General features: G+C 39.3%; 1 non-coding gene across 1 annotated transcript; it reads left to right on the top strand.

Moving 5' to 3' along the window:
• The first annotated feature begins 6,360 nt into the window (after positions 1–6,360).
• On the top strand, positions 6,361–6,433 carry Trnat-ugu (transfer RNA threonine (anticodon UGU)). Its single transcript has one exon. It is a non-coding gene; the product is annotated as a tRNA-Thr (tRNA).
• The last annotated feature ends 17,001 nt before the right edge of the window (positions 6,434–23,434 follow it).

The following is a 23,434-nucleotide window of genomic DNA, read 5'->3' as shown; positions in this document are numbered from 1 at the left end:
GGTATTTTTGATATTGGCTAATAAATTAATATTAATGTTACTTAATCAGTGTTATTATTGTTGCTTTTTGACTGGCACTGAGCAGGGCTGTAGTCCCTGTTGCTGCCTGGGAATGTAACCTGGAAAACAAAAAGTAATTTTAATTAATAATGATCTGCACCCCCATCCCTCCAGTAGTTGTAAAATCCAAGCGACGTGAACGAGCCATGCTCAACATCCAACACTCTCCTTGCGTACTGCCACTTCTTGTAGTTTTGATGGGTGCGATAGATCTGCTGTGGCTCCTGGTCCTTGTAAGACTCGGCATTAGGGTGGCAAACCATCACATCAAAGAATGCCGAGCTCTGGGGATCCCAGAAGCCACGCGCCCGAATGTCCAATCTTGCGTCTTGTGTGTGCTCTATTGGACCCTCTACTGAGCTGTTCGTCAGTGATGTCTTGGAAAAATGGCTCGACCTCGACATCGCTATACTCAAACGGTCGGCCTCGAGGTCTCTCAACTCGTTATGACGTGGAATTACAATTGCAAAGCCCCCTTGTTTGCAAATTTGTGAAGTTTTCTCCACACTCACATACTGATGGAACGTCATCGAACGGCCAATGAAAGCGTAACTTAACAGCATCACGAAACTCTCTCTTGCTGAGGTTGAAACCCTATTCTTGAAGGGGAAGAACTGTGAGCCATACAGAGGAAGCCTCCTTCTTGCGCTAGTTTCATAGCTCGCTTGGTCTTCCGCTAACTTTCGCCTGTAAATCAGGCTGTTATCATCATAACAAGTCCCCAGTCGAAACGAAGACAACTTCGGCACCCCTTTCATTCAAGGGCCAGATTGTTTCAAAGCGTACAAACAAACTTCATGTTTGACTGCTACAGACGTTTTAGATAAATTCCCAAACATTCACAGTCTTGTTTAAGTGAGAGAAAATTGTGTGATGACTCTATTGGGGAATTAATTTTGAGTTTGATTGCGTGCGAAGGTAAACCTAAATATTGTGGTGGATGAATCAATCAGTACACGGATCGTAAAGATCAGTTACCGAGCGTAGTAATGCGCAACTAGAGCAAACTTGTGCAAAACTAATTTAGACATCCTATAGCAAATTCTCCGCTAGAATTACACATGATCTCATTGAAACAACATTAAAGCAAAAAATATTCTGCAAAATTGATTTTGTGTCCCTTTTTTGTTCGTGTCATAGCCATCTAGGTAACACGTAACATGTCCTAAAAGTGGCAACTTTAAGGTCTCTAAAAGTGGAAACGTCTAGGTGTATTAAAGTGGCCACCTTAATGTCTCTTAAAAGTGGCAACTTAAAGACGTCTTAAAAGTGGCAACTTTAAGGCGTCTTAAAAGTGGCAACTTTAAGGTGTGTTAAAAGTGCCAATTTTAAGGTCTCTTAAAAGTGGCAACTTTAAGGTCTCTTAAAAGTGGCAACATTAAGGTGTGTTAAAAGTGGCAAATTTAAGGTCTTATAAAAGTGGCAACTTAAAGACGTCTTAAAAGTGGCAATTTTAAGGCGTCTTAAGAGTGGCAATTTTAAGGTTTCTTAAAGGGGGCTTTTAGGAAAGACATTTACGTTATTACAAAACTTTGCATAATTTGTGGCCATGATTTATATAAGGTGCTTTTTGGATAATTCTTTTTATTAATTTTTCATAGGGGACTTAGCCCACATACTCATAATGATCCGTATTTTGACAGCAGGTGATAAACAAATTATGATGCAAATTGTAAAAAGATTCAAATTAAGTCATCTTTACACTCTATTTCGCTCTCAGATTGTTCTAAAGCAAGCGGTCAAACTCTCAGTATTGATTATTATCTTGTCTGTAAGCTGAATATGACTGTTGTGGTTTTAAATTGGCGACTATGATGACGTAGAAATTAACATTAAACACATCGCGTAATTCGTTGCAATTTTTAACACTGTAGCTCTGCCGTCTTCGCTTTTTCGTGACCAAATTGATGGATTTCCCTTGCAGCCAGGTCAAATAATAATTAACAACAATTTTCCGTCCAACATCACATCAAGAAAAGTAAGACCACAGGTAATGATGAATTTGTCCGTATCCAGTTGACGATTGCAGTCTCCTTCAAAATGAAGTTTATCAAGCGAGTTACATGAATGTACCACGTTCACCGTGACAAGCAAACATATGCCCATGACAATCCCGAATAAATCCTTCGGCCTCGCCGCTCTCTTTACTCGCATTGTCTCAGAATCGTCACCAAACGAGGCATCGTAAGCTGTTTTTAGCTCTCTTATAACGGGCGCAAAATTCTTGACAACATGCGTTAGCTGGTCAATCTTGTGGTTGAGCTCGTTGATTCCTTTTGGTGATCTTTGGTCTCTTTGTCGAATCGTCATCGACGACTGTTTTTGTTGGTCCTCTCTAGGGACTCTCTTTTATCCCTATTGGGAGCATTGGAAGTATTCGCTGTAGGAATACTTTCAAGTGATTTCCCCGGCGGCGCCATGGGATTGCTCTCCGACTCGCTGATAATAACCTTGAGGTCCTTGAGTGAAGACGGGTTCGATGTCATCGCGAACTCGAAAAGTTTTAGAACTTAGGCTTGCCTCGCAAACCAGGTAAAGGTTTTTCACAACAGCGTTGTATATAGAAAAGAAGAGGATTGTTGTGTAACTAAACGGATGATGAGGACAATCGTAGGTTGTTTCTTTCTTTTCCCGAATGCTTTACCGGTCATGCAAAGATGGCGGAGCATAACATGGTATGACTGATTGTGCGCATGCATAGTGATCTCGTGAAATGTCTGCGATAGATGGCTGATGGTATTGATTTGACCGCTCTCAGTCGTTAGAGGACACTTTTGAGGACATCCAGTACGATTAATTGTACTGGTATTGTTTAATTATAGAATTTAGTAAGGCCAAGAGTCCATTAATTAGCCAAGAGTGCGACTCTGGTATCAGGTTTGTCCCCATCAGCGTCAGAAAAGTGTTTATTTTTGCACCAAGTTCTGAGGGAAAAATAACCAATAGACCGAATTGGTTAACTCAATACACCTTATTGCAAAATGGCTTCCATTTTAGTGTTCTTTTGTTTGATTGCAAATTGGCCCTTTAGGCCTTGTTCAAGAGTAAATATTCTTTTGAATTTTATGCGAGGCGAGGCAGGGGTGGCGCAGTGGTGAATGCACTCGCCTTCTACCCAGGTGGTCCGGGTTCGATTCCCAGACTTCGCGTTAAATGTGGGTTGAGTTTTCTGGTTCTCTTCTCTGTTCCAAGAGGTAGTTCTTCGTGTACTTTTTCCCTTTCCTCAAAAACCAATATTTGATTTGATTTGAGTTAACTTCGTTGGTGTCCCCAATTAGTGCTCTTGTGCTTAACCCCCATTGACACTTGAATAAATTTGCTATTATAACTATTATTATTATTGATCAGCTATCGTGATAGCTGTGGAAGTGGAATGTCAAGTCAGGCGAGGAAGGCGAAAGTAAAATGGACAGAACAGATGAACAAGGATGTTTTGGAATGCAAGAAAAAAGCGCAGGAACTTGTTTCTTCAGAGAATCCTCTTTGCAACGAAAATGGAAGGAAAAGAGGATATATTGACGTTATGAAGGAGTTGTGGGATGATATCGGATACAAGAATCTACAATTGAAGAGTCAAAACCCACGGGACCAGGCAGCGAGGCTAGAGAAAAAGAGAAATAATGGAACAGTTCCATCCATTAGAGAAAGAAGTGTCGAGGACTTGGGGAATATCACATCCACAAAAGAATATTCTAGTCAGGAAAATATTGAAAATGAAAGTCAAAACAACTAAAACAGAGAAAGTGGAAATGGTAATTCACCAACAAGGTGCCCAAATTTGCACAGCATAGGGCCGCAGCAAATCCCAGAGGAAAGCAGAATTACAATTGCTGATTGGCCGGATGTGTCTGATGATGTTCCTGAGTGTCTACCCAATTATACGACTGTCAACTTGCCAGCATCGGTTAACTGGGGCCGAAATTCCGACGGGGGAATGATAACAATCACCACTGCTACGATTGATGGAGCATACAACGAAGTAACAACATGGAGAAAAAACACCTTCTTAATCCCCTACGGTAAAACTGGTCGTGACTTTATTGACCAGTTAACGAAGCATATTGACAACTGGAACAATAGATCACCCATGCAACACCTTGCGCTATTATTATTATTATTATTATTATTATTATCATTATCATTATCATTATCATTATCATTATCATTATCATTATCATTATCATTATCATTATCATTATCATTGTCATTATCATTACTATTATTATTATTATTATTATTATTATTATTATCATTATCATTATCATTATCATTATCATTATCATTATCATTGTCATTGTCATTGTCATTATCATTATCATTACTATTATTATTATTATTATTATTATTATTATTATTATTATTATTAAAAAATCGGAAATATTGAAGGATGCACTTTTAATTTTACCTCTAACAGTGCACCTAACACAAGCGTAGAGAGTTCAAACAAACCTCCGGTTTACAAGCAGTGTAAACGTCTTGCTGCAATATCCGATGATTCTGATTCCGATTAAGAACATTTATCGACGTCAACTTTCTCAGGGTCTTACTGTTTAGTGTCACAATTGAGAGAACTTTTATCCGTTTAAAAGTGTAAAATTTACTGTGCAAGCGACAACTTTTAAAATTTTTGTGCGTGCGTCTTTGAACTTGTCATTTGATAGCTGACAATTGAGATTTCTCAACTGTCATTTCCATGGCTTTCTCGTGAAAGCAGTAGTAAACAGTAACAGATTTTTAGAAAACAAAGAGAAAAAATGTGATTTTCTATATGGATAATAAACAAGTTTAAAAGTATGTTAGCGGCTAGATTACAATTGCAAACTGATTTTGATTTGTAGGGGCCATTTTTTCAATTCTGTTTTCCTTCGTCCCACCTCCCTCCCATTGATTCAATGTCTCAACCCAACCAAAAAGAGATAACTGTCCATTTTCTATCGGTGCCGATAAAACAAGTATGCTTTGGCATTTAAGTAAAACAGATTAATATAAAACTGGAGACAGTGCGCGATCAGGCAACAATTATTTTTCACCTGCTTCCTGGCCACAGAAAAAAAAGTTATTTACAGGCCAAGGTCGGTCCAGATAGGAAAAAAAACTGTGCCTTGGGTCTCGAGTATGGCCCGAGGATGAAGGCCGAGGGCGCAGTTTTTTCCTAACATATAAATTTCCAAAGGATTAGAATTGGGTACAACATTGAGTTAGCCGAGTTTGCCTGTTTTTTTTAATTTCCCGCAAAACTTGGTTTAAAATAAAACACTTTACTGATGCTGATGGGGACTGAGCCAATTTTGATAAATCTTACTCTCAGCGAATGACCCTTACTAAAAGCTAATCCGAGATGAATATCACCGTTCTCGTTTAATTAAATTTTCTGAATATACTTTTAAGAGTAGTATTAAGATAAAGAAGTGCTACGTTAACTTAGCTTTCAAGAAGGTTTCTTATACTTTTATTTCTAGACGTCTTGATGACAATAAAATAACTCAACTCCAAGAAACGATGTTTTCAGGACTTACAAGTCTACTACAGCTGTAAGTTCATTGCTCCACATAAACTGTCACGAAATTATATAGCTACGCCCCTGGTCACTCCACAGAGATTTGTTTGAGTTACTCAACAGTGATTGACATTTAATTTGTTTAAGTGAAATCTTAACGGTAATTGATAACACCTTGTTGAAGAAACTCGTAATTTGCATGTTTGACACGAGTAATGATTTTCTCTCAAACAGTACGTCTCCGAATTAGAGACCTTTCAGATTATCAAGAATGTCTACTGATTCCGAATAATGCGCAAGACCACTTCACAACTCGAGTTTTTTTTGGTTTGTTTTGTTTTAGTTTTAGTGAATGGTCAGAGAATTTTATTGATCAATGCCGCAGGAAGAAGCTTTATTTCTATAAACTGCATGTGGTTATGAAAAAGATTTCATTCTTCTGTGACAAACGTTTACCATATTTTTGGTATTGTTGATTTCCTATTAGTATTGTTATCTTTATCATCACAATTATCATCATATTTATTTATTTATAACAACTTTATTTGCATATATATACAACTGGAAGAATGTATAAGTAAATGCAAATAGGGTGACAACAGAGAAGAACTTAATCTTCATATAAAGCTGACCCCCAAAAGAAAAAAAAATATATATATATATATTTCATATATACGGGGAAATTCACGGTGAATCGCTGGTCAACTTGAGCATAGTGACGGCATCCTCCGTGCAGAAAATGTGCGATTCTCCTCAGAGCTTGCCATATAAAAGTCCTTCCATTTCGGCTGAATGGCGGGGTTGGTTCAGTGGCCTAGTGGTAAGGCATCTGACTTGTTATCAGGAGATCCGGGTTCGATTCCCGGCTGAACACCTTTTCACTCATTTCCTTTGTTGTATCGATTTCTGTTTCCATCATACACTACTAATTAATACTTGTCAGAAATCACTGTAAAAACGCTTTCCGAAGGGAATAGGTTGGTGATCCAAAGGTAAATGAGGCAGTCAGTTGTTGCTGTTTCCCCGCTCAAACTTACACAATTATTTCATATATAGGGGGAAATTCACTGTGAATCGCTGATCAACTTGAGCATAGTGACGCGATCCTCACTGCAGAAAATGTGCGATTCTGTGCGATTCTCCTCAGAGCTTGCCATATAATGGTCCTTCCAATTCGGCTGAATGGCGGGGTGGTAAGGGAATAGGGGAATAAGGGAATAGGTTGGGGATCCAAAGGTAAATGAGGCAGTTGTTGTTATTTTCCCGCTCAAACTTACACAATTATAATTATATCATATATATATATATATATATATATATATATATAGAAAGACGGTTATCAGTGCTTCCTGAGCCAACAAAGATGCCAACCAAAAGGATCACAAGGATTCACAGTCCTGATTCGGTAGATGATAAAAACTGGTTAAGAATGAAGCCGAAAATGGACGTTTGGTTTAAAAACTATAAAGTTGTCCATTTTCAGCTTCATTTTTCACCAGTTATATATATATATATATATATATATATATATATAGTACACTAGACGAAGCACTGTGTCGAGCACTCTTGAGGAAAAATCGGGTGACATATCCAGTGTTTGTGTGTATATATATCTATATATATATATATATATATATATATATATATATACACCCGTTTTCAAAAACGTTGCAATTTCAAAGTATATATGATATATATATGCCTTTTGTTTTCTCATCAGAAAGGTGTTGACAGAAAAAACAAAGAGGGCCATTTTTACAAAAGGAAAGAACAATAGCTGCTGTCAAACCTTTTGAAGGCTTTGTTTGAATTTCACCAGTTTACCGGCTCTTTGTAGCATTCACCATACCTTTTCTTCTCGTTTTTTTTTAATAATTGAAAAGAATAAGGTATATGTGAGAAAGGCAGTATCTTAACATCTGTGCGCTGCAAACTCAGTGTTATTTTTTCCTAACTGAAAGAACTGCTCGGGTTATGAAGATGGTGATTACTAGTCAGCTCTTTTCGAATTACCTTGAAGAACGGAGCAGTTTCGCCACATATCTCAACTCAAAAGCCAAAAAAAACAAAAACAAAAAGTAGAAAGTAAATTACTTTTGGAAAAAGTTAAGTTGTAGGAGGTTTTCACATATCGTAATCGCCGCCATGTTGGTGGACGAAAACAAAAGATTTCTAATTAGCTTCTTTTGTTCGTCCACCAGAAGTCGTACTTTTCTCTATTTTGCTATTGGTGTCCCTAGAGGTTGGTTGAAAACCTCCTTCATTTCATTACTTATGGCTTGATCTTTCAGTTTTGAAAGGTGTCTAACGAATTTATAATTGGATAATGTTTGTTGGGAATATTGTCTTCGCAATACACTTTGTTCTGGTCTTTCATATACCGGATCCGAAATAATTAATGTCCATAAAACAAAAGAACAACGTGAACATAATAATAGCTAATTAGCAAGGCCTAATCGGAATAATAATAATTCTCTTGTCCTCCGACATTTTAGTCCACTATATGAAAGTCTACCCAAAACACTTATTGTTTGCGATTTCTTGTCATCTCGACAAAGCCACGAGTTATTGTCAGCCTCATGATGCAATAGCGAGGAAGCATGAGTAGCACTTTACTCATTGTTTTGCTTTTAATTCTTCTCGATTTCGGCCTTGCTGGCATGAGCCCCGTGTACATGGTGAATCATTCAAAGGCTTAAGTGACTTAAATGAGTGATAAATTTTGGTTGGTTCGGAGGTTGTTTTGTTGGCGGGTTTACAGACCACACCTCTTTGTGATGGCTACCCGTAAAATATTAGTTCCTTAGGATTAAAGAGCTCCCGGTTGAGTCAATTAAATACTGTTCCATTTCCCTCAAATAGCTTGTGGGATTTTTCTCGTCAATTTTTGAATATTATTTTTGTTAAAAGAAAAACGCATTGTTCCTTCAGCATGAAGCTTCGTGTCTCACCTTTCTGATGAGAAAACAAAAGGCATATATATATCATATATACTTTGAAATTGCAACGTTTTTTAAAACGGGTGTATATATATATATAATTCGCTAAAAGGTAGCCGCTGGAGTTTTCGCTTGAGCTCAGGCGTAGCCCGTGTTCAAGCCAGTGTGGCCGCTGAAAGTTGAGGGGGCTTGCCGTCAAGGCCTGCCTTGCCAAACAGCCCAGGGACAGTTCTAACACTGGCTGAGTGACTCTGAGTTGTGTGACCAAAGCACAGGGGTTGGGAGGGTGGCTGCTTTGGGACTTTGACTGCAGTTAGAGTTTGTGGCCTTGTTATAAGTTAGACTTCACGGTGTAGGATGCCTTGGCAATTTTTCCTGGACTAGTGTAGGCCTGAATGATAGTATGCTTTTGATCACCAATTAGAGTAAACCCGCAGTGTGGCGTGGCTAGGTGATTGGCAGTTGTGTGATTAAAGCACAGGGGTGGGGAGAGTGGCTTGTTTTACTTTGTGACGGCAGCAGAATTGGCTTGTTTCCACAATTTCTGCAGGCACCTTTTGACAAATCCAATTGTATATAAATACTGAGGGAAAACAGTGGGGTGAACCTCTTACTGGTCCAACGTGATTTAATGTGACATTTCGGCTTTTCAGCCTTCCTCAGAGGACCGTTAAAAACTAAAAACTAAAAACTATTTACAATGGTTGTGCGTATCAGAAGTTCTGGCTTATATAAGCAGCTTAATTAAGAAGTACAAAAAGGTTAAAAATTACAAAATAACAATAGTATGAATAAAATCAAGTGACAAAAGTTATGTGATAAGTCAAACGTAACACCCCCCCTCCCCCTTCAGGGCCCTTAAACAATACTGTAATATATTTCCCACTGAGGGTCCATAAACAGCACGCTTAAAACAAAAATAACAGAACCCTCCAAAGAAGCTAATAAACGAAAAAAACGTAAATCACATAACAATAGACCTAATCGGCTAACTCAATGTTGTACCCAATTCAAATCTCCAGGGACTAAGATTCTTTGTGTATTGTATTTGCATGATAATGTAGCATTCATATTTAAATGATATGGAAATACCTCGAACAAAACGTTTTATTCCCAAAGGGTTTGAATAGGGTACAACATTGAGTTAGCCGATTAGGTCTATTGAAACTATTAACAACGGAATAATAAATAAAATGACAAGTGGACAAGTCACGAATCATTTCCCAAGCAAGAACATGTGAGGCGGTCTAATTAGTTACTGTAATTAATACGGTTTTTGCAGCGGAATTTGCGCCTTTTGTTAAGGCCATGCGGATTAAGTGTGAATAATTGTGCCATCCAATAGGCTTCTCTGGTAAGTAGTAACTGTTCTAAATGTAATGGAGTTTGGAAGGATATAATTTGTTCGATGATGACAAAACTCATTTGAGAAATGTCGTGTTGGGAACTATTAAAATGCACTGCCAATTCACGTTTTTCTATTGTTCAGCATATTCGATTTATGGTTGCGGAATCTAATCTTAAACTCAGTTGATGTAGAACCCACATATTGTAGATCACATTTACAGCACGTTTCAAGGTAAATTACATTTTTGGATGAACAAGACACATTTTGTCGGATAGGATATTGCCTACCTGTTGACCGAGCTTCAAAATTTAGAAGCATGAAGTAGGAAATTCTTACACAAATCACACCTATTTTATCACATTTAAAGCAACCTCCCTTATTGACCGTCTGATTAACAGCAGAGTTTGGTCGAAATTTAGATGGCGCTAGAACTTCTTTGAGATTTTTGGTTAGGCGGTAAGCAGGGAAAACAGATTTAGCTTGAAAAATTTCCATGATTTGAGGTGACGATCTTAATAAATGAAAGTGCTTCTTCATGATGTTTTGAATGTCTGGCAAAATGGGATTATAATCCAGTACCAGAGGAAAAACTTATTTGCTACCTTTCATCTTTTTGCTTAAAAGTATGGATCTCAAAGAAGTTCTAGCGCCATCTAAATTCCGACTAAGCTCTGCTGTTAATCAGACGGTCGATAAGGGAGGTTGCTTTAAATGTGATAAAAATAGGTTTGATTTGTGTAAGAATTTCCTACTTCATGCTTCTAAATTTCGAAGCTCAGCCACAGAAAAAATGACAGTTGATATAATACATAATTTGCAGATTTGTACCAGAGTGCCCTTTTGGAATAGCCTGCGAGCAAGCTCTCTTTCGGGGTGGGTGGATGGGCCCGTCCCGAAAGAGAGCTTGCTCGCAGAATACTTTTGGAACCAATAGTAAAACCCTCGCACACTTTGTATCAAGAGTTTGTATCTCGAAAAACAATGTACAGGTTAAGGTGTTTTGCAATAATATTGAAAGTACTGCTGTAATTTTGAAAAGGCCGCGGGTATGAAATCAAACTCTCTTGCATGACACATGGAAGTTGTTTCACTTGTAGAACTTTTATTTTGCAAGCTAAAGCTATGAATTATATGTCAAACTGATCGTGTAATTGCGTACTTTGGATACATCATTATTTCCTTTGAAAATTAAATTAAGTTGTTCACAACAAGACGGTCACAAAACAAACAAAAAAATAAAATCGACGATGGCACGCGGACCGAAATTGACAACAGCGGCCGATAAGAACGCGTACGCTGGTTCAGTTCGAAGGTATATCATTTGATTAAAGAATACTCAAAACAAGTGTACCCAACACAATAGTCAGATAACTAAGTTGTGTCATGCCAGTTTGTCTGATGACAGCACATTAAAGCACGCGCTTTCATCGGTTTTCGACGTCAAATGATAAGCGGCCCTATGTTTCCTGCAATTCAGAGCAAAAAGCAGCCCAAAACAAATTAAAAATAAACACTCAGTGTGTTTAAGTTTATATCGCTCCAATGCTTGACTTGAATAACTACGTAGCCACCAGTGTGTCCTGACCACAGCTATATTATGTTAAACCTGGACTGAAACCAGCGAAAAATGCAAAAAAAAAATGTTTTCCAAACCGTACCTGAACACGAAAAGCATCGACTGTCAAGAGCTTTTGTTGACGTAGCATGGCTCTGTAGCAGCGTCGAGCCACAGAAAGAGCGCGAAAATTAAGCCTCGATCAGGTGTGTGTGAGTGTCTTACCTGCCTTGGGCCTGCGATCCGATCAACAACCAGTCCCTGGTCAGCAGTCATTTTCAAAAAAAACAGCTGACCTCGATAAGGTCTAACTTGAGCCCGCTATATAGTCACGTGATACTGGTCCGCAGATACCTTGTTTTGACAGGTGTCAATTGACCATAACATTGATGTCCAATATCAAAGATGTATGCTGTAAACTAGTTAGCGTCAAATGTAGTATTGCCTCCTGGATGAGCTCTAAACTAAAAGCCCCTGATATGGTCACGTTTACCGGTCACATTGGCATACATGAAGGGGCAGACGGACGTACGGACGTACGTACGTACGTACGTTGTACGTACGGACGTTGATGACGTCATGGCTGTAAAACCAAATTTTCTCACATCGATGGGTTACCATATTTTCTTAACTATGGTGCTCCGCGCGCACGCGCCTTTGGCGCGCGCGGAGCTCCGCTATTACATTTTCTCTGGAGGACTCAAAACTTTTAAACTTCCGCATACAACACTCTCGCGCTTCGGCTCTATTAGGGCTGCCTCCTCGTCAGCCTCGCGTCTTCACTCGGCTGACTCGTTGGCAATTAAACCCATTGACACCTCAAACGCCCTAAGAAACCCCCTCTGGCCCAGGGGTCAATGGGTTAGGATAAACTATTACTACTCTAACGCAGCTTTGAAGAAATTTTCTTGTAAATTGCTTTCCATGCGTTCTTTTTTAGAGTGCTTTTTAAAAATGAAATAACTCAACTGCAAGAAAATGTTTTCTCAGGGCTCAAAAATCTACAATGGCTGTAAGTATAGTGTAATATTCTACCCTGGGTATTGTTATTAATGATATAACGACATGGTAATAAGGTATGGAGAATCGCCGCTCTGGCCTCCTCAAGACTACCTCCATTTTCATCTATCTGACATCATCAAATGTCTGTTTCCCTCAATTCCGTAACTTAAACATGATCTAATCTTCCCAATCCTTGTTTAATGTAATAAGTAATATAACCTAAGGTAACCTTTAACGAATTTAAGAAAAATACGAATAATAATTTTCAGAGAAACGTCTGCACGACGCATTGTTTGGAAACTGTTTCGGTAGCGGCAAATCTGAAGAATATTTTCCTCGCTCATAGACGCCCGAAAACGGACGAGCAAATTCGAGAATGTGGACTCCATTTCGAATCCACCTGCCAATACGTTCCACTAGGGGATGGTTCTTAAGTACATTATCCTAAGCCTTAACGTTCTGGTGTAAGCCACCAACGAAGGAGCGATTGGGATCTCTCAATTTCAAAGCTTTTAACTCAAGAGACACGCCCGACGAGAGGACATCCCTCCAATCAACAGCCTCCGTCACTCCCACCCTGATCTCCATTTGATTCCTTTAATCTGATTCTGGAACTCTACCCAGTTACTTGCTTGCTGCGGAAACCCCTCATTGGAGACCATTGTCCTCCGCTTACGACCCACCATCCAAATAAAATAGGGGGGAGGGTTTAAATAGGGATTTCACGATTTCACCTATTCCAATCGATTGATAAGACACATAAAAAACAAAGAAAACTAGTGGTACCGGGGATTTGCGACCAGGAGGGAGCGCCTCCAGCACGCAATACGAGTCACTCACCCTGATCAATAGCACAAATAATCCAAGGAACATTTCAAAAACCCCAGAAAAACCCCCACGGGACTTTAAATCCAAACAAAACCTTACGAAAGGCAAAACCCCATAACCATTATTAATGCACATTAACGCAAAGAGAACTCACTCCACAAACCTAACCCGTATGATCAGTACAATTCCGCTGCATTATCAGAAGACTTCCGAATTCGCCACGCAGGCAAACCTGAGACGTTATTATAAGACAGGAACCCATGACCCGGAGCCTACAACTCTACTGTGTTCGTGTAACAGCGTTTTCACAGACCAAGTTATTTTTATAGCCCAATGACCAATTACAAGAAATTAGGCTGACGTCATAGGGTCACCGAACCGGAACTGCCTTTGTTCTTTGACCTAATTAGCGGGAAGGGCTAGTCTAAAAATAAACCTATTTGTGAAAACGCCGTTTCACAGACGTTGTATGGAAGTTGCACGCTCCAGATGGGCTCCTGTATAAGATAAATAACTGCCACACAAACCACATAGGCATAAATGATTAAAATAAAGCTCCGCCACCTCGGCGAGCCACACTGGGATATAACAATACAAAACATTCAAACACGCAAATAAGCCTCCCAGGCATTAACAAAGCGGAAGGAAATTCGCCACACAGGCAAGCCCCACAAGCAAACCACGCCGGCATCAACAGAACAAAGAATTTCGCCACTTAGGCAGACCTCAAAGGCAAAACCAGTACAAACTTGTCCCATAGGCAAGACCCACAGGCCAATGAGTTAAAATTCCGCCACACAGGCCAGCCCCAAAAGCAAACCACGCAGACAATATAAGCACACAAACTCGCCACGCCGGCGAGCCCCACAGGCACTAAAGAGAACTAAAACCTCACCCCACAGGCAAACCCAGCACAAATTAAATTGACCAACAAACCAAGGGCCTGAACAGTCCAACCAGCGTGACATTATGAACCAGGGAAAACTAACAACTCTTACGATACTGTACGTCATTTGCCAGTACAGCTGGTTGAACTCCAGCCGCCGGTTGTATCTCAGCTGCTGGTTGAACTGCCGTCTCCGCTGGAGGGTTTAGTTCTTCCGCTATAGCCTCCACCGCTACATTGCGAGGAACATGATCCGCGACGGCCATCGAGTAAGTCGGGTTGATCAGAAAAAATGCTTCCCTTTTGCATCCTCGAGTAGAGTGATGGGGTGGAGCACGTGTGACCTCTTTTATAGTCTCATTTGCATGTACCCCAGGGTATTAATTACAAATGCAAATCGAGTTTGCATAGTGCCCCAAATAATATCTTTCAAACAATTTTATCGCTTCGAGCCTGGTAACTCCACAAATATTTTACTGAGTTAGTTATAAGTGACTTAAACAGCTGTTCTAAATTAAATTTGAGAACTAGTTGATAATCCCTTTCAGGTCTACAATTGAATTGCATTTGCAGCTTGGCCTTCTGAGCTATTATGCCATTCCACTACATCTTTATTTCTTGTTTTTTCGGTGCAACGCAACTTCTTATTTGACCTCGGGTGGGGTCCCCATATTTGTGAAATAGAATCGTTACTGACACAAACAGGTGTTACTTTTCAAGTATTAGAAATGACAAGATATCTAAGGAATTCGTAATTATCAGTTTTGAGTAATAGTCTTAAAGCTTTCAAACAGCCATTCAATTTGCGAACCTTCAGAACATCATAAAAAGTATATTGATTTTGAATAACATGAGAAAAAGACTCCACCATTTAGTTTGTGATACGTTCAACAAAATTTTCAAGATCAATGCTGTAGAATATATATGTTTTATCTATAAGCTGTGTGAGAAAAGTTTACCTTAGTTGGAGTATTCTTTACTTCAGATTATTTTTGCTTGCTTTTGTTGTAGAGTTTCCCGCATTGCCTTTAAAACTATCGTCTACTGTCTTTCATTTTTGCTTTCAAATTGAAAAATAGAGACTTACCCAGAAACTTAAGTTTGACTGAAGTTCTATCTGTCATCTATAGAGCAGAGATAACACGAGAACACTACGCTCTCGCAAAACCAGTTAATTTTAAAACAGAGTGGCCACCTGAGGCCCAAAAACAGTAAAAATTACAAAAAGGGGTGGAATGAGTTGATAAAAAACCCCTGAGTGGGCGTGTAATCTCTGCTCTGTCTCGTTTAAGTTTTCCTGACAATTCCAGCAGTCAACTATCGCTGAGATTCTACGAAATTTTAAAGTCATGTGGGCACTCTAGCTAGCACCCGAGCTAAGTATTAGAAAAAAGAGAAACAAAGCGAACTTGATTTCATTTGCTTAAAGCTTGGGCAAAACTCATGAAAATGCCCCTGTAACAATTGTGAACAGTAAGAAATGGGAAAGTATGAATAACTGTCAGTATACATAACGTGGGTTGTTGTAGACGAAATAGCATGTTCAAAACTTTCGCACTCTTTGAATTATTAATGGCCTTGTTTTAGAACTTGTGAAATATACAGTCTTTTAAAAATATGAACATCTACGTGTACCTTTTATTCTTTAGCATCATCAAAGACCCAAGATACCCTCTCAGCGGCAGTATTGTCCCTCCAAAATACCTCTCAGCATGCACAATTCCCATGTTTCTCTTGCCATGGTATGCAGTGGGAAGCCCCATTATTGCGTTTGCAGGCAGCAGTGGTCGGTCGTGTTGTCAGAAAGCACTTTGAAATCTGTCTGTTTCTTCTCCCTGCACAGGGTGTGCAAACCCAAACAAACTGCTTTGACTTCAAGTTTATGTGGTATTCGCATTGTTTTACAGACCATCTTCCCACCCCCCCTCCTCCTCATCCCCTGAGGTACTGTTGCCTAAGCTTAGACCCAAACCCTGAGTGGAGACGTCACTGAGCAGAATGTGGTGAATTTTCCTTGTTACAATACTCCTCTTTGATATCCACCAGGAAAAAAAAAAACTGACGTTGTTTACTCCGAGAGCTGCAAGGGTTTGTAGAATTCGCCATAGGTACTGTCAGTAGGGATTCCCATTGTCAACTCTTGGAAGGGAGGAAACCATCAAGGCAATGCGCTGTGCTACCTCCCTTATCATGGCGTTTTCTTGAAGACCCTGAGCTATGAATTCGCTCATGTCCATGGAGTTCAAAACAAAGCCCACGGGGTGACAACCTGTGTTGGTATTGATACTGACTTCTCTTCATGGGTAAGGATGCCCAAATCAAGGGTATCTCTAACATTGTTTTAACATTCACAGAAAGTGTAACCCACTAAATATGAGTCGTCAAGGTAACCACTTGTTACGTACCCAATTTCTCTGACTTTGGAGGAAACTGATTTCATCATTTTGGAAATGAGGTTGGGAGCAGATGATAGTCCCTTAGTCAAGCGTATGAATTGGTAATTTTTTCCCCAACAAAACTTTAGGTACTTCTGATGTTCTCCGTGGACTGGCTCTCATTAATTGAGTGCAAGTATGGATTGAATCCATTTTAAGCTTTTTAATTAACGTGTAAGACCATGCGGTAATATCCATCTTTCTTTGGTCTTAGGAAGATATTAGAGATAAATTCCCCGAATTCGTATGTGCTTTCTTTGATAATTCCCTTATCAAGACATTTCAAAATCAACATTTAATGATGTCTCCTCATTAGAAAATATTACTGGCCCAGGGCTAACAAACTGCACAGGTTGGACTAAAAGTTCCATTTTGTATCCTGTTACGGATAATGCTTTGGAGGAGTCCTGTGTAAGCACTATCCTATCCCTGAATATTAAACTCTTCAATTCTGCTGGCTACTATAGCTGTAGTATCTGGGTTTATCATTTCCTCAGAGCAATGAGGCAAGAAACTATTTCTGCTTCCCCCCTGGACCTTTTCGAGATTGATAGCGGGATTTGCAGAAATACTAGTAGCTTTGATGGTATGGATAAAGTCTGAATACGTAGGCATTCCAGTTAGAGTTTTATTTTGTTTTCGTCTCTTCCCTTGAATCGCAATATGCAGGTAATTTCCAGTGAAATCTGATTGGCTCACATTTATAGCATGAACCAAGATAAGATCACTCTTGACAGACAACTCGATAAGAAATTGTATCAGGCGTACCTTTTCACATCTTCTCTAAATAAAGAAAAGTACGCCTGATCGCAGGTTAGGGTAGTACTTTCGTTACAAACTGCTCCCCATCCATTTTTGGAAGCATGACAAGATGGCTATTAAGTTAACTCGATATCTATTCCGATTCCCTGAAATATTTGTTTATATTTTGCACATTAAAAACTTGCAAATATCTTGTCTTCTTCTTTTGGTTACCATCTCCATTTTTTCCCAGTGCCAGCTCAATCTCGTTCGCCGGCAGCGAACAAAAATGGAGGCTGTATATGGGTGATATCTGTTTACAATCACTGCTTTCGTTATGCAAATGTCTCAACCACAGGGACAAAAGACCCTTTGTTTCGACAGCCGATGAGGCTCTAGTTGGCACATTAGTGCCAATAGGTGACGTCAACGACATCTTCGCTATCGTACTGACCCCGCATTTGACAGCACAACCGGTCGTACAATTCTCTGTTATGCTTGCTTTCGCGCTTTCTCTACCCTGCATACTGGGAGCTCAAAGTTTAAAGACAATCTCTTTTCTCGTCGAAGGACTAAACGGCCACAAACAAGAGGGTCGTTATGTGGTACCCCGATCCATGGTCATCCATTTTCCATTTTTTTCATTTTTTCCAAACGCAAAGCCCCACCTTCTCTTTGAGGTCTTTCGAATTGCGTGGAGATGCATCCCCCTCCCCCTCCCCCCCCCCCCCCCCCGGAAAGGCTCATTTAGAGAAATAATTTAGAAAAACAATTTGTGCTGAATATGATTCCCAAAGTTCGCAGAGAGTCAATTAAAGCGCTGAACATTATATTTTTTGGTGAGATCCGTAAAAAATGATTGGCCCATTTTTTTAGGGAGTCGTGTGCGAGCATTTTTAAAAGCAGCACAAGAAAAAAATCGGTTGCGTGAGAAGTGTCTGCGATGTGACCTTTGCAAGAACAAGATAACAATAATTAACGAGCAAACGTTTGAAATCGTTTGTACAGTAGTGCATGGGTTTGCAACGGTTTTTGGTCTAGATATTAATTTGGAAAAAGTTATACATAAGACCACGGCCAAAAAAGAATTATCTTCGTTGTCGGCACATTTAAGTTAATTTTAAATACCGTCTTATCCCAGATTAGGTTTGTAAAAGATTGGAGCAACTTTTTGATGGGTTCAAACTATTTTCGAAGAGAGAAAAAATTAAGAAAAATACAATTTCTCACAAATTAATCGAATCTTTTGCCCAAGAAAGAGAAAAAAAAAACAGATTTGTAAACCAAAAAAGGAGTATTTTATTCTTTTGATTGGTTGGTTTTATTTTTCTGGGAACGTTGATGTTGCAAAACTCTTGTTAAAAGATGCCGTTTCTAAGGGCCTGTCTATATTGTCTCGGTTACCGAGACAGCACTCCTTCTCGAGACAAGTTTAACGGGCGTTTATATGAGAATTACGTGACTGAGACAAAATTGTGCACATATTTTAAGACGCACCTTCAAGAATACGTATCATCATTTGCCCTTGTTTCCTTTTAGTTCTTTTTTATTAAGTATAGTTGCGTTTTCACATTCAGAAAATGGACTGCAGTCTTAACGGTGCAGAAATATGTAGTTTAAATAAAAGGCTGTTTTTGAATCGAGAGCTTCCATTGACTCCGGTGAGAATTTTGGCGGGAAAAACATTTTCATTCGAAAGGTAACGCTAGCAGTATGTCTAAGCCCTCAAGTTGTTGATTCTTTGATTTTTATTTTATGCGTGCGCACTTAAGACTAGGCTGTCTCTTCTCGGGTAGTCGGTAGTCAGACTGGGGGTTGTCGCTCACCCTAACCTATATACCCACGGAGCCCGCGAAGCTCGGGAACAAGCCAATGACGATTGGTATCCATAGAAACGTAAGGGCCATCCAAGATCATTTACTTTGCTTCTGTATTGCCTGTCCTGGACCGCTACATCTAAGAAATAAACAGGCTAATATTTGATTCCGTTTGGGCAGGGAAACCCACTAATGTAAAAAGGAACACCTTAATTGGTAAAAGGAAAAATGGTGGCCTTAAAATGTGCGATTTTAAAATCATGGGGAGATAGCTTGGGTTAAGAAAATTATAGATGATTCACAGGCCTCCTGGAAAATAACTCTTGCATAAACGTGGTAATCTCTCTTTCTTAACAAAATGTAACTGCGAAATGAAGAGGCTCGACCACGATAATCCTCCCAAATTAAATGATTTCGGAGTATTGGTGCTAGTTAAAAAAAGCATCAGGCTACGGTATCAAAGTGCGACAAAAAAAAGGAGATATTATGGAATAACTGCAATATTCTTGTGGACCAAAATTCGTGTTTTATAGAAGTTCGTTTCATGCCGGAATTACTGAAGTAAACAATTTATAAAATCAGCAAGGCGATATTTTAGAATTGCATGATTTCACATGGAAATTCTATTTTAATGTTTCTTTTACAAAATACTATGGTCTCCCTTCTGCAATCCCAAAAGAAATGGAAAGGAATTCAAACCTAAACAACCCTACTTGGACTGTTGATCGCAATAACGCTGTCTTCATTCTGTCCACCAGATACACTCCTCTGTTTTTGTGAGCGTGTTTGTTCCTCCTACCGCAGCGGCTGGAACCAAGCTAAGATACTCTGCCAAGGATTTACAAGAAGTAACATTCAAAAAGTTTACCTCATACCTTTTTTTAGTCATAACAGAAGTGAAAACAATGTTTAAATTACAAAGTGATCCCTAATATACTGACCACCCGGGGCTACCCTTCATCCATGATAACTCTTTATTTCAACTATCCAACAATGAGTAATATTAACAATTTTAAGCTATCTATCGAAATTATTTACAAATTTTAAAAACTAACTTATATGATCACAAAAAAAACGCTATTATTGATATGTGAATGATTTAAAAGTGGGAAAACGACAATTAAGAATTAAGAAGTCTCCTGATGGTCTCGTAGAAAAACGCTACATGTGAAAACGCAACACCGAGGAACAGACGCTACACTACGTTGTAACAAGTTGCGTTATTACGGCTGGTTTTGGTCTTTGTTCCAAAATTGGTGGCACAACGGAACAAGCGAAAACTTATTTACCCACAAGCCACATACTTTACGCCTGGCATGGCAGGTCAAAGGCTTGGGGAATTGCTAAACTACTGTTCACTAACTGCCAAATATTGCATTTCTGCGCATGCCTCCGTGGGGATGAACTGAATTTTCAAAGCTTACTTTTTCGTATCTAAGCAAAAAGTTGAAATTCTTAAAGAGATCATGACTGCAAGTAAATCACTACGTGATTATTACCGCACGTGGGTTTTTCTTATTTAAGTCTGTAGGCTGGCGTTTGTATACGTTTGTTATTGAGTAGCTACCTGTTTTTAAATTCGTCTTGTGCATCTTAAGCATATTCTCTATGTATGAAGCGCAGTGTTTAAAAGCAATAACATATTTTTAAAACACCACCCAGAAAAAAAAAAGTTTGAACAAGCCTTGTATACGGACAAGACGATCTTTGGTAAGCAACCTGACGCATGGCTGGAGTACGCCGGAGTCATGCCAAAGAAAAATCCACATCCACCACCACATATGCGGAAACCGAAGAAGTGGTCTCCCTCAGGTGCTTTTGAACCCAGCAAAATGCTGTCTAAAGTATAAACCTTCGTGGTAGCACTTATCAGTGAGCAGGTTTCAGCTTCCAGGCAAAAACAGCACTGATAAATATGGCAGAAATTTAAGTATAGGTGCTGCTTAAAAACTGTGTTCAGTCACCTTAAACACCAACAATTTGTATATTAGGCTCAGAGTGAAACAGCAACACATATGATCCCATTTTATTCTGTGGTTGGTTGAGAAAACACGATTTTTCAATGATTAATGAAGATTCGTGACAATTTGTTGTTACTGCTTTGAAATGTTCTGTTTTCTTGTAGCGTAATTTGCTGTTACTGCTGTGAAATGTTCTTTTTTTTCTGTAGCGTAATCCAGTGGCGTTTCCATTTCCCAATAAAGAAACAATTTATCTATGTAGGGAAAAAAAGGAAATTTTCACCTGATTTTGAGAGTGCTTTGAAAAACTATTTTGAGGTTGGAAAGACCATAAAGATTATTTACACATGACATCACATGTTTGTTAGGTTAAGTTTGTTAGAGATTGTAAATTTAAATCAGGATTGAGTTTGTTGTTTCTCTATACTCTGCTCCGAGAGGCTTTTCCCTGGGTACTCCGGTTTTCCCCTCTCCCCAAAAACCACATTTGCAGGCGTAGCTCAATTGACTAGTGCGCGGCTTTCGGAGCAAGGGGTCCCCAGTTCGATCCTCGGTGACCTCAACTTCTGTTTCCACTTTCCTCTGATCCGTGTAGCTATGGCTTTAAATATCCGTGAATCGGAGCACTGACAGAGGGAGGGGGGTGAAAGGCAGACCGTGGGCTTCCATTGATACCAGTTTCATAACTGAAGGAACTACCGACGTTAAATTGACCTGACTTGAACGGTATAGAGTTAAAAGTTAAGAAAATGCAAAATTGTGCAGTAGTGTAGCAGCTCTAGTAACCTGCTATTGTTTGGTATTGTAAGCAGCTTCTCTTGTTTTTAAGTTTAAGTCATTGTTTCAATTGTTTAGCCTTTTGTTTTTGGCTAGGGTAGCGAACCAATCACGTTGTACGTTACGAGAGCTGCTACATGACTCAAATTATGAAAATTACTCGGAAAAAACAACGTGTGCAGTGCACGAGACTGAAACCAAATGGCAAATTCTCGGTTAACTCTTTCTGGTTGGATATGGGTTTGAAAATCTCAGAGAAGGAATCGAAACTCTTTAGTGGAACTAGATCCGTGTTTACTAAAAGTCTGGCTATTTATGATTTCATTTATCTGTGCTCAACTCTACACAGTCTTCAAGTAAAAAAAACAGCAACAACAACAACAAACGGAAATTTGACTAGTTCTCATCAGTCAAGAATTGCTTGAAAGAAGGGTTGTTGTCCATTTTACACTTTATTACTCAAGGGAAAGGTTCTTCAGGAAGGGGTTTGTTCCTGGAATTCCGGCAAGAATTTTATTTAGTTGCGTGTGGTTTTTGACATGGAGTGTGTTGCTTGTTTGTACGCATGCGCACACAATGAAATAGGAAGGTTTTTTGCCTCTAATAGCAAATATGTTGTTTGTTTCAATAAGATTTTTGGCTGGAAAAGTTAATTTGGTAAGCCAACAATATTTCTTTAAGCTCATGTACTTTTATTTTTGCGTTCTTGACCAAATTTAATTTATGTAACCAGTATTTACAAGCAAGAAGATTTTTATAAAAGCAGTGACCTTTTGTACGGGACCCGTACACCGACCTATATTTGATATTCATAGGGGGGTCGTCTCAGAATGGTTATCACAAGTTCTAATTCTAACCTTGAAAGACATACCCACGCAATGATTTCAAGCTAACTGTTTAAAATGGGTGCTTACACTTAAATACTGTTTATCAGCGCTATTTGACATGAGTGCTTGGACTTAAATTCGAGAAACACAAGTCTGGTGAGATGGCCGGTGACATCGAACGAAGATGGTATTTCGTGAAATTAAACATGCATCAATGCCGTTGTTTGATAGCTGAACTGTACATAAAAGATTTAAAGACGAGGTAAGACTTCCGAGTGTTATAGAGTGTTTTCACTCACGTAATCAGTAACCTTCCTTTCCACCGAAACAAAAAAAAAACATTTGCGCGTTAAAAGAGCGTAATTCCCAGAGGATCAATTGGGGAGACCAACATGACCGCCGTTCTTTTGTTTAGGGACACCAACGTGGCCGCTGTGGCGTCACGTGAAAACACTCTATTAAACCCATAATAATCACTGCAAGAAGACTTCCGTATGAGTAGCAAATATAGGTCGGTTGGTGTACCAACCAGGGTGTAGGTCCTGCGCTAATAGCCTGCGTCACAGACAGAGTGAACCACCGGTATAGTCAGTCTGCGCAATGGCTCCGAAAAGCTTGTTCAGAGTTTACAGGGATTTCTGTATCCCTTTCTGATTGGGTGGATTCTTACGCGCTTTGGGATTCGACGCACACTTACTTGACAAGTCACGCATCCGTTATTTGCACGACAGAAAAAGTGCTTTGCAATTTAAAAGGCAAAA

The sequence above is a fragment of the Montipora foliosa genome, unplaced genomic scaffold (assembly GCF_036669935.1).
Source record: "Montipora foliosa isolate CH-2021 unplaced genomic scaffold, ASM3666993v2 scaffold_463, whole genome shotgun sequence".
In the NCBI taxonomy this organism is placed as follows: Eukaryota; Metazoa; Cnidaria; class Anthozoa; order Scleractinia; family Acroporidae; genus Montipora; species Montipora foliosa.
This window is presented reverse-complemented; position numbering and strand designations above follow the sequence as displayed.